Genomic DNA, 12535 nt, shown 5'->3' with positions numbered 1-12535 from the left:
ATACTCTCATGGGCTAATTAAAGTACATAATCAAAACGTGATATACTCTCATGGGCGAATTAAAGTCCATAATCAAAACGTGATATACTCTCATGGGCTAATTAAAGTACATAATCAAAACGTGATATACTCTCATGGGCTAATTAAAGTACATAATCAAAACGTGATATACTCTCATGGGCTAATTAAAGTACATAATCAAAACATGATATACTCTCATGGGCTAATTAAAGTACATAATCAAAACATGATATACTCTCATGGGCTAATTAAAGTACATAATCAAAACATGATTTCGGATTTTAGGATTGGATCTTGCGGATTAAAGGAGTGTGGAAAGCTGCAGTGAAATAAGAAAATGTGAAGAAATGACCGATTCTTATAACTAAGCATATAAAGTGCATATATTTAAGGAGGGCTGTGGCCCCCACCTTATCCATATTTACACAAAACATGTTAAATCGCCAAATCATTAAACTTAACTTTTCCTAATGTTCCAACAATTATATTGAGTAAAGAAAAGATAAAGGTACGTGCCCGAGGTGTAACTTCATTGAGTGCAATGAAAATAATTTTAAAGCAGGCAAAAACTCTCATGATGCGAGCAGTGGGCACGGTGATGGTGGCTCGGTTATCCATTGGGGGATATCCCTGTAGTTTGGAGGACAAAATATATTAGAGGATTCGAATGAATAAAGTTATCTTCGAGTTAAAGAGAGTAGATCATGTTTCGAAGGCAGTGCAATTGAAAAACGTTTTCAGTGGCTACAAAGCAATCCTGCCTCTCCCCTCTGGGCTGGTGCTCCTGCCTCTCACCTTTCTCGGCTTCATGCTGTGGGAACCAAAGCATTTCGCATCATTGGCATCTCCCGCGGTGAGGCTGAGTCTTTGGGCTTCTCACTCTCTCACCGCAGGCAGGTCGGTGGTCTTTCTGTCTTCTACCGTCTCCTCTCCAGTCTCGCCCCCCCTCCCCTGCTCTGGATGCGATATGCCCCCTCCCCCCCCCAATATTTCTGTAGGGCACTCAAGGTCCGCCAGCAACCCCCATCTGGTATAACTACCAAAATCACGAATCACTGCTCACCTTCACTCTTTCATTCCTCTCTTTTCCCACCTTTGGAATAACCTCCCACACTCTCTTAAATTCAATTCTTCCCTCCAGGCCTTCAAAACAGTTGTTCACCACCACCTCTTATCATCCCCCATCCAAAACCTCAATCTTTTCTACCCCCGTTAATCCACCCCAAACCCACCACCTTCAAATTCCCTGCTTTCCTTCCTGAAAGTCCCTGTAATGTCCATCTTGTATTCCCCATGTTCCTCGCCCCATCCCTCTCCCTTCCACAGATCTCCTAATGTCTCTGTTCCCCCACTGTTTTGTCCTTCCCTCTCTCACCCCTCTTGCCTCCTGCCCCCCTTGCTGTGTGTTGTGTGTTCGCTCTCATACGAGCCTCGACAATAAATAAATAATAATAAAAAGTTTTCTTTTATATCCATCCTGTCCACTCTATTCCTCCCCACACTCATTGTTTGTCCAACTCTCCCTCTATTTTGTCTTTGAACTCTGCTGTTAGTTTATCCACGCGTCCATCCATGCATTCGTCTGTCTCCCATTTATGGCAGCTGCAATCACCAAGCTGCATTTGAAATGCTCAACATTCACGTTTGAAATGACGGGAGAATCATGTTGATTGAGAACAAGCATGAATTATGTTGATGCCAAATTTTATTTTGCAATCAAGATATTCTACACTCTTAGACAAATCCAACCTCCGCCGACTGATGTTGCACCATCATTTTGGGGGTGGGTTGTATCGTATAATAGCTCAGAGTCCAACACAATTAACCATTTTAAAGTCCATAAAGTCCATCAGGTGAGAATGTATCCCACCAATTTAAATTGATAGATTAATATAAAGTTTTCCCATCACTGGGATAGTTTACTCTCACCTGCTTTTCCCGTCATTGGGGATCGGGGACTTGTACATGCGTTTTCCATCACTTTGTGACAGGTACTCTTATTGATATGTAATAATGAGTTCGCTTAAAATTGGTACTTTAACGCAAGAGGAGCCCATGAGGTCCATCAAAGCCTGTGTTATTATGAACAACCTGTGCTTGTTTGTTCATGCTCTATCCCTTTAAACTTCAAGCAAGGAAGCAGCACGTACCATTATTAAACTCTTTGGTATGACTCTGCCAGGGACTCAGAACCACCGACCTCCCAGACTCAGAGCAGAGGCTCAAACTATTTATTATGCCACCGAGGCTGCTTAAAAGACAGCCTCATGGGCAGGATTCAAACCTGCGTGGGAGACTCCGATGGACAACGACAAGATAAAGATAAGGGGTTAATAATGTAACGTTAGGGGTTAATAATTATTTGCCTTTCTGTTGTCTGAGCCTTGAGGTCGATTCCTGAGGATTCCTAGTGGAAGAAAACACTCGTGCCCTATATTTAGTGCTTTTGAAAGCCTAGTGACATGTGAAGCCAAAGCGTGAGGCTGGTAACAACCCCTCGATGAATAGGTGGAAAAAATTCCCTTTTTTAGAACTCACTGTTCTCATTATTTCGCAACAGATACTCATACACTTTGCTGATGACATTTTGAATTTGAGGATAATCTTTTTGGGATCATCTGATGTCATGGTGATTCCCATGACTGCTAACCCGAATGTGCTATTAGAGCTTTACACCCCTCTTGTTCCTGTACATGGGGCAGATGAAAAGCAATGATCCAGAAAGAACGTCACAAAGGCGTCACAAGGGCAATCTGAGGCCTCGACCTGCCCGCTGGCCCACAGAATCCATGGCACGTCAGTTTTGTTTACCCTGAATCCTTCGATTCCCAGCTATGCCCGCATTGTTTATCAATATCATGCCTACGTTCGCAACACTCAGCTTTCGTATTTTATTTGCTTTATCAATTCCCTCGATAGATCATGTGTCATCAGTTATTATAAAACAAGAAATAACATACATGAGTAAAAGAAAAGCTTCCCTATGTGGCCCTTTAACCACAAACTAAATATTGTAATGGAAATGGACACAATTAAGGGTTAATTAGCTGATAAGTTATATCCTTATTTGCATGTTAAGAGTAGATGTATTGCTCGCCCCAATTTACATCTGCCATGGCAGTGTTTCGCAGGGCCTTGTCTTCCCTCCACATTTGAAGGAGGAACCGGTCCCATGATCCTGGGAGGCAAACTCCGAGATTGCTCGGACTGGCTGGCGACCCACCTCACAGTACGTCATGTGTGGAGAAACTGTTGCCTGTTCATCCCATTGAATCTAGATGAGGGCCTCGCGCCTCCCGCTTGGCTCGACTAGGCCTGCACCACCCCATTATTAATTTTATTCCCTTAGCATCTGCTAACCTTTTTATCCCTCTGTGCATCTGACTACTTGAGAGAATCTGTGTCAATATAAGGATAGGGTAAGTTAGATTAGACCAATATCTTTATTGATTACGAGCGGGGTATTGCTTACACATTTTAAGCAATAACGAACCGTGCTTCCCCATTGGCTCAGGATGCTCACCTGCATTTGATTTTTCATTTATTTAATTTCACTTTTTACCTCCGCCACCGAAGGTGAAGGAGGTTAAGTTTTCACCCCTTTCTGTTGGGTGGTCGCGTCGCGAGACTACCCTTATTCTCAGGTTTTCCGTCTGTCTGTCTGTCTGTATATCTGTTGGGTGGTCGCTAGACTACCGTTATTCCCAGAATTTCCGTCTGTCTGTATGTATGTAATGGACAGCTCTGGAGGCCAGAGGAGTCGACCGATTTTGATGAAACTTGAATGGTAGGTTCATACCAGGATCTAGTTGTATGCTTTTGAGCACCGTTGCTATGGACGCCACCGTTGCATAGCAACGGTACTTTGAAATTTTTGAAAAAATCCGAAAAAATATTTTTATATATATTTTTCGAAAATCAAAAATCGGCTTCCGCGCTTTTATGAGCACAATAATCAACCTCTTTGTCAAAAAATTTCAGCCCGATCCGTCAAAAACTGTATGACTAGTATGCAATTATCTCGCGACCACCCATGTCGCCTACCGGCTTGTCTGTTTGTCTGTTTGTTTGTGTACAGGATATCACAAAAAAGTTGTGGACGGATCAGGATGAAATTTTGTGGACAGGTTCGGTGTGTGACAAGGAGGAACTGATTCGATTTTGTCGAAGATCCGGATCCAGATCCGACCCTGAGAATTTTAAAAGTGATTCTTCACCATTGAGAGATCTGGCCAAAAATGATATATAGCACGATATCTCAAAAAAGTTGTGGACGGATTTGCATGAAACTTGGTGGACATGTTGGATGTGTGACCACGACGAATTGATTCGATTTTGGTGAAGATATCTAATCCGGATCTGGATACGAGAATTATTTCATTTTAAAGTGATTCTTCAACATTGAGAGATCAGGCCAAAAACGACATAGTACTGTTTAGCATTATATTTAAAAAATGTATTGAGCCCGATATGTTCTCATGGATCAGGCATTACATGGCGGAGGTATGCACTCTACCAAGTGTCCTTCCAAGTTTTTTCATGTATTTATATTTTCATTCACGGATACTTTCCGATGGTTCTGTGATTTTTCTTGGTGTATCGGCTTCAATTTCTGTTGGCACACAAAATTACCGTGCTTCCCCATTGTCTCGGGACAGTCACCTGCATTTTATTTTTCATTTATATTTTCATTTACGGATATTTTCTGACAGTTCTCTGGTTTTTGCTGGTGTATGGACTTCATTGTCCATTGGCACAGAATATTTCAGCTTTCTACGTCACCCAGAAGGTACAGATCTTTAATATCAGTCAGTGAGTCAGTGAGTCAATGAGTATACCTGGTGTTGGCTTCATGGCTAGAGTGGTGGGCTTGGGATCCTCGGGTCCTGAGTTTGAATCCTGCTCGGATATTGAATTAATACCAGGTGGAGTTGACTCAGGTTGTTATCTTTCTGAGGTTGGCAAAATGAGTACCAGCTTGCTGGTATCCTGCATCAGAGTGGTGACCTGTCCAGGATTGTGCCCAATAGCTCAGGAGACTGCTTTGGCAGCACCAATGCTCTGCACAGAGTATAGTCCCAATGGATGGATGGTCAGTGAGTGAGTGAGTCGTTGGAATGAGTATGGAATGGAATTAGATGTGTGTTTAATTTTCCAAAAGTGATGTCTTCTTCACATTTATTTCTGTAACTATTGTTGTTTTACATGCTTCTTGTCCTGATTTCTTTTCCACATTTTGTTAAACTTTATATTTTTACTATTCCTATTGTTGTGGAAATTGATTGCTTATCCTTACACCGAGCCACCATTTGACATGCTCTTTTTAAATTAAAGATTTCACATTGCATCGGCAAGCACATATGGTAATCCATCCCTTAAGACCACCAAAGCATCCTCAATCTGCTGTGCACAAGTTGTCCTGCACTCCCTCGTAATCACTACCACACTATGGCCCGGCGAATTCCTTGAAATCCACCTTCCGGATATTCCTGCTACCATGATGTGTTCTGACTTCTGACTTCACCATCGAGCTCACTCCAAGATCCCCTTGTCCATGCAACTTGTTTCCCACACAGGTGTGGCTTCAACCCAACACTGGGCGCAGTGTATGCGGTCATGTTCGCATTCCTAACTGTACTTCAAGCCCCACCACTGTTAAGCGGTGTTCCAATTTAGGTGTTGTGCATGCTGCTCTGGTCCCTGAAGTCATGAGACCACCTCCTGTAGTGCTTACTTGCACACCACCACCACTCACACCTTATGCTTGCATCGACACTATCCACGTCAATCTCAGCAGCATCCTGCCTTCAGATACAAGAGCTATGTTTGCCGTCCTTCATTGTGAGTTCTCACCCATTTTCTATCCCAACATCGTTGGTTACAATGGCGCTGTCGGAGCCATCCAGGCCGTTATCCATATGGGTCCAACTCAGCCCCCACAATGCACGGGTAGTCACCCCCAGTGTGACCGACTGCATCTCATCAACGTGCAAGTCCAATTTGATGAGTTTGAAGCTGTCGGCATCAAAGCTGTTGACGTATCCATTAAACCTGAGGACTTTGGCGTCTGTGTGGAGTATGCTAAGCCCTCATTCCTCATCGAACCCAGTAGTCGATTCCGGCTTGTCACCGTGTTCGCTAATGCTGGCTGCTATAGCAAACTGGAACCATCATTAACGCCTCGTGTGGAGTCCACCCTCCACACCATTGCGCGTTGGTCCTCTATCATCTTATCCGACTTGTCCTAGGCATTTTTTCAAATACCACTCGCCATGGGCATGCCAGGCTCTGAGACTGTACGAGAGGAGCTGATGTGTCACATTCTCAGAGATGTTCTCGCAGCTGGCTTCATCAGCAAAATCGCAGACGACTTATTTTGAGGTGCGGATTCACGAGGAGCTATTGGAAGTTTGGTCCACTGTGCTCCATACCCTAGATAAATGAGACCATCGATAGGTTTGCGAAGTAAAATGTATATATTATCTAACTGCCAAGATCAATTTGTGTTTAGATGACAATAATATGTTGTAATTACGTTATATATGTAATTTATTTCATGATAATGAACTACTTTTTCAATTTTCAAACGCGTTTTTCTCCAATATCTTTAAAATCAACGAGACTGACTTAGCAGAAGTTTGACTGGAGCCCATACTAGTCGGCATTTTCTGGATTTGCAAACTGAAATGGGAAGAGGCAAGTCTGTGCCAAATAAAAGTGCCGTTGATTGCAGTCAGCATAGAAAATGTCACGCCAACATCACAATATGTTAAAGCATACTGCCACTGTCCAATATTATTATTATTATCTTGCCAAAACGAAGTTTTGCAAGAGATGTCAGCTTGTATGTTTTTTTTTTTTTTTGTCTGTAATCATGTATAAAAAATTCTGCAGAGTACAGTTATCATTGGAAATTTTTGTAACTTCGCATATCAGAGGCCTATAGAGGTCCCTTTCAGTGCACAAAATTTTGAAGGTCAAGATCAAAGGTCAAGGTCACTTTGTCGCAAATCAGGGGAGTCGACGAAACCCTTATTTTTTGAGTAATTTTGATCGGATCGTCTTCAAACTTCATGGGAATATAGTTCATGGTCTGGCGCTCAGCTGATTAATTTTTGGTGGCGATTGTCCTTGACCTTCATGGTTAGCGCCTGAGGTCAAACATATTTGACCTCAAGGTCAAATTTTCAAGTTTTAGGAACCATATCGTGTCATACCTCAAATTGAACACCTCGATGAGTGCTTTCTAGATATGTCAAGCTTGAGACATTATGATGTCATTTGGTGACGTTATGAGGCAAAAGCATATTTTTCATGGTTACTCTGTAGAACGATTCTCATCGGAATCTCTCGTAGGCAGATATTCCTCAAGGAGTCGCTCGTGGTGGATAGCAGCTCTGTTCACCTCAGTGTGACCTTAAAGAAGTCACACGTGGTCACCTTTTGGCAAGATACGGGTCACTCTGCGGGTGACATTGGTTTATTCTATGTGTTGGGATGATAACCGAAAACAGGACTCCTTGAGATGAACCACACTTTACTCGTTCTGCATTCTTGATGGAGAAATCCCGATAGACATCGAAGACTACGTCTATGCGTTTGCTGCCTGGATAGGTCTGCAAGACAGTTTGGAACAGCTCCTCGGAAACTTCTGCAAATGTTCGGTTGTCACCACTCATCCTATGGACCAGGGCCATGCCGTCAATGATAGAAGCACTTGGTAACGCAACGTCATTTTCAGGAGAGATATCCTTATATATATGTATATATATATATATATATATATATATATATATATATATATATATATATATATATATATATATATATATATATATCAATATCAACTCACTCTCGCCAGATTCCAATTTCCGACAATATTTCTCCTTACAAACGAGCAAGAATATTAGAAAGATGTATATATTTTGTTGTAAAACAAACTTGACAAAACGGATATTAGCTGCTTGCAGTGAAATAAGGGAAAATCGCATTTAAACGTTTGAAATTCAATTCATTTGCAGTTAATTTCCACTCTAAATTTAAGGATTTATCGACTTTATAATAGGAAATCACCTCAGTCGAGCATTGGATAAGATGCAGGATATGAATAGACGTAAAATACCGCGAAAAAAGGAATTGTTATTTTTACACCCCACTCGCGCTCCCAAGCGGATATCGCTAAAAAACGAACCTGCATGAAGGGCCAGCAAGCGATTTCCGAAACTAAACATTATGACCTACCAAAAAAATGACATGCCGCTTTGCCCCTCGTTTGATACCGATCTCTGAAATTTGGGGGTCCAGCTCATGGACGAAAAGCGGAATGCCAAGGTTCTGAGCTATCTGTTGCTGGCTGACTCCACCTTCCTATTGGTCAACAATTCACCCTCTTTGAAAATCGTAAAGGTCGTGTGCTCCGTGGGTTTGAGGCATAGTTACTTGTCCTACACAACCCAGGAACTCGTTTCTGCAAATAAGTAGTTGAATATTAGTACAAATCACTGAGTAAAACTTGCTATATGCAGATGAAATGAATAAATTTAAGGTGTCTATTTGCTTCTGTCATGTCGCTGTATGTCGCTTAAGTGTAGGCATGGTTTTTTTGGTCTGGTTTCTAACCAATCATTTTGCTCCACACCTCTATCGGGCTCTTGGCCTTCCCCCCTCTGGGGACGAGCGGAGAGAAAGGTTTTAACCCAGTGTGACAACGCTTCCCAGCCTGGCAGGTCGTTATTTACACCATCGTGGAAATAATTCACGGACTTGAGTTTCAATTGCGTTAAACTAAAGTTTGCTGCAGTTAATCTAAAGTTCACTGGAGTTAAACCGCATTTGCAGCTCTGTCCTCCAGCAGTACTTTGCTCTCTGCATCCAGAGTTTCCTACCACATGCCGCATCACGGCTCTATCTTCAGTTGGGTTTTTGCTCCTTTCAACCGTGGGATTACAATCATAGAACCCTTTTTGGTGAGCAGGCTATTCCCACAGGCCCTGGTCATTTATGACACCCGAGTCACCGAGTGGATCATTATTTTGTGGACACGATGTCGAATTAGCCAACTGGTCATACGCTCTTTCTTGCTTCTTATTGAACTTGTGAATATTCACCCGCACTCAAACTTAACAGCTTATGGGACACCACTTAGACTGGACGAAGCCATCAACGTTTAGCAATGAGTAGAAGTCGATAACTCGATTTTCAATACGTCTATTAATTACGTACAATTGGAACGTTCCTTTTAAACCTTGAGACCCTTGAGACTGCTGAGACTGCTTTGATTTTCTTAAAGTCCGTTGCCAGGGCTCAGTATTAAGGGGGACGTATGAACTGGATGGGGGGGCATAATTATAATATTTAATATTTTTGATAACCTGGTATGCTATTGTATTCATGCAGCATTGACGTGTCTATACTGAGGTTGCTGTCGCATGCTAACCAAATTGATCTCAGCTAGATTTAATATGTTCCGATGTTTTTGGCCTAAAATTATTTGAATGCAGGAGAGCTGCAACAAACTGGCACATTCACAATGCAGATAATCAATGATTAGACAATTGGCACCAATTCAGGTGAACTTACACAAGGTGTTGTCAAGAATTGGCATTAGAAAATTAATATACCAGAGATACAATGACTAAACGGGGGAGGTTGGCACCGGAAACAGTGCACTCTCAAATAAGATACAGTAGGCTATGACCTGCGATCATCACGTTAAACTATCAACAGCAAATACGACCAGCCTGAAGATACCACAAAATCCGCATTTAAAGCAGTCAATTACACAGAGGTAAGGTTATGCACAAAACACTAGATATGGGATATGCAAAGCAACAAACACAACATTTAACTTAAACATCAGAAGTACAAAACAGCCGACCATGGTGGGTGCTGACCACAACCGCAACCTTTTTTCCTTTTCTTAGCCATTTTCGTATATCCATGTCTTTTCCTACTGCTGCTAGCTAGCGGTCTCCGTGACTCTTCCCTCGTGTCACTAATCTCACGACTCGTGACATTTGATGGTTGACGGTTTTATTTATTAAATGATGCATGCACCAAAAACAGGTTTTGTCTGCATAATTTCAAATGTAAGCACGATTGCAAACACCCATTTTTAATTTTTATTAGAAAATTACTTTTGTAAGATGGAGGGTTGTGAAGGTCACGTGGTGCACTTCATCTTTAATTCGGTAAATTTATGTCTTTTCCTTATTCATATTATCATATTATGACTATGTTACATTTATACCTGACTTACAACCAATCAGGTAACCTGCTTAATAGGGCCTCCATATCGAAGACGCTGATTGGCTATTCCTTAAAACGAAATAATCCACGATATATATATAACCACCCACAGCATCGACATTCGACACGAGGTCTTGCGGCTGTCTGTAGTCTTGGCTGCTGGTGTTGGTGCTTGTGTTATTATCTCTTATCTTGTGGGCTTGGACTGTATTGTCTTGCCAATTGCTTTTGGAGATGCGCTGGGAAGCGCACACTTATCTCTTCACTCTTATTCAAAGAAGGACATTATTAAAGAACAGTTTATCCAAGAAGGCCACATTATTCACCATGTTGAACATCTGGAATAAGGGTTTTAGTTCACACAGGTGAACTCTTAAACAGCAAGGAGTTCACAGTGGGCGCTCATCCTTAAACGCTAAGTTGTTCACAGGGTGCAACAGGGTATAAATGGGTGGCGTACAAGTAGGGGGGCACCAGATGCGCCATGGGGGGGCATTGCACCCAAATGCCCCCCCTCACGGCGGGCCTGCCCACGCGGTCGAATTATTGGCGATTCATGGTCCAGTAAGGGACCCGTGCCTTTTGGACTTATCGGAGAGTCACGACCTAAATTCCAGGTGTCCGACGGGAGACGACTCCACTGCTCCACCTAGTGGTCGTTTATCGCCACCGAACCCCAGCCAACAACAATATTACTCTGGCAAGTCCAAAAATGTACTCGACTTTCAATTGCCGGTTTACATTTCACAGTTTTTCTCATTCTGCCATGCAACCTCATCCATGAATACATTGTTTATTGGGATGAGAGCATCACAACGGCCCACATCCAGTATAACACTGAATTACACAGACACCGACTTACGGCTACTACTACTACTACTACTACTACTACTACTACTACTACTACTACTACTACTACTACTACTACTACTACTACTACTACTACAACACATGTTTGAATGATGTGCATAACAAATTTGGCTAATTAATTTTCTCACTGTGACTTGATAGGTATTTTACACGTTTTAGATGATCTTGACCTTTCATTAATTTCCTTTGACTATCAATAAAAACAGTCCTCTCAACTTCACAGTGTGTGCTCTTCATACTTACAATGGGGGGCACGGTGGCCCGTGAAGGACGGTTCCTTTTGAACGCACGATAATGTTTCTGAAAATCTTATGATTTTTGAGGTTCCAATTCCAAAACGATGTTTGCACTTTAGAGATCCTTAAACCCTGCCTCGGGATTCTTCCTACTAGTCCTATTTTAATGATGCGGATGTCATCACCGGTGAGCACGGAGCCCGACTTGAGAACCATAAAAGAGCGCGCACTGCCTCACATCGGTCACCTTGACTACCGCGCACTGCCTCACATCGGTCACCTTGACTACCGCGCACGTGACCGCCATAAGAGCCGTGCAAGGCCTCAGGGGCACCCGGTTATCCTGATTTCGAAACCCCAATCGCTGCTCCAAACTCCTCACGAGATTTCCCGTGGAGCACCTACTGCCCTTCCCTGGGGACTCGAGTGTATCCTCGCGAACACCATCCCTATCCCCCGTGCTTCAGCACTCTGCTCGAGCCCCAACATCGAGTTGCGCCATGAGCTGGCCTTCTCATAGCCTCCCTCACCGCATTTACCACAGCGACCGGCTTGTGGCGTCATGAACCGTTTGTGATCACATTTCCAATGAATTAGTCGGTGTTATTGTGTGTTCGCAATGACGTGTACGGTGTAGAGCACGTAGGAGGGAAAAAGACGCGCCATATGGCGTCTCTTAATGACGTCATTTATTATTATTTATTTTTTAAAGTTTCTTCGCACGTGCGAAAAACACCTCCATCGAACGCTCAGGTATTTGTTTGAATGATTTTTTCCTTTCGTTAGTACAAACGTTACCTGAGAGAAATACTAGGAGAACAGTTTCCTGTGCGGCGTTGATTTGGAAAGGTTTAAATAGCTAACGGCGATACATCGCAATACACCGCCTTAAAACGATGTATCCGTTACACGTTCAACGTACGAGCCTGAGAGATGTTTATTGAAGGAAGAGGAATCTGGCGGAATTAACGGTAGAGATCGATGGTTAAAAAAAATGTCTTCGCGGAAAAGATTGTGAGGAATAAACCTTCGATTTTTATTTAAACGAATGACGCGTGACGTCATATTGTGCAGCGCGCGCACTTTTGTCGTCGATCGTTTTTTTGCGCAGTTCAAGTGGGACGCGAATTTTGAACGATTTATTATTTTATTTATTTAAT

At 42.6% G+C, this 12535-nt stretch overlaps 1 long non-coding RNA gene across 2 annotated transcripts in view; it reads right to left on the bottom strand.

Moving 5' to 3' along the window:
• The window catches only part of LOC147021274 (uncharacterized), a 45892-nt gene extending 33384 nt beyond the window's left edge, over positions 1-12508 (bottom strand). For both annotated transcript variants that reach the window (XR_015060736.1, XR_015060737.1), the window contains exon 1: positions 11383-12508. This is a non-coding gene — a long non-coding RNA (uncharacterized LOC147021274). The remainder of the gene's footprint in view (positions 1-11382) is intronic.
• Between the last annotated feature and the right edge of the window lie 27 nt (positions 12509-12535).

Source organism: Eptatretus burgeri, chromosome 8, assembly GCF_056783735.1.
Source record: "Eptatretus burgeri isolate ZD-2024b chromosome 8, Ebu_testis_v1, whole genome shotgun sequence".
Lineage (NCBI taxonomy): Eukaryota > Metazoa > Chordata > Myxini > Myxiniformes > Myxinidae > Eptatretus > Eptatretus burgeri.
This window is presented reverse-complemented; position numbering and strand designations above follow the sequence as displayed.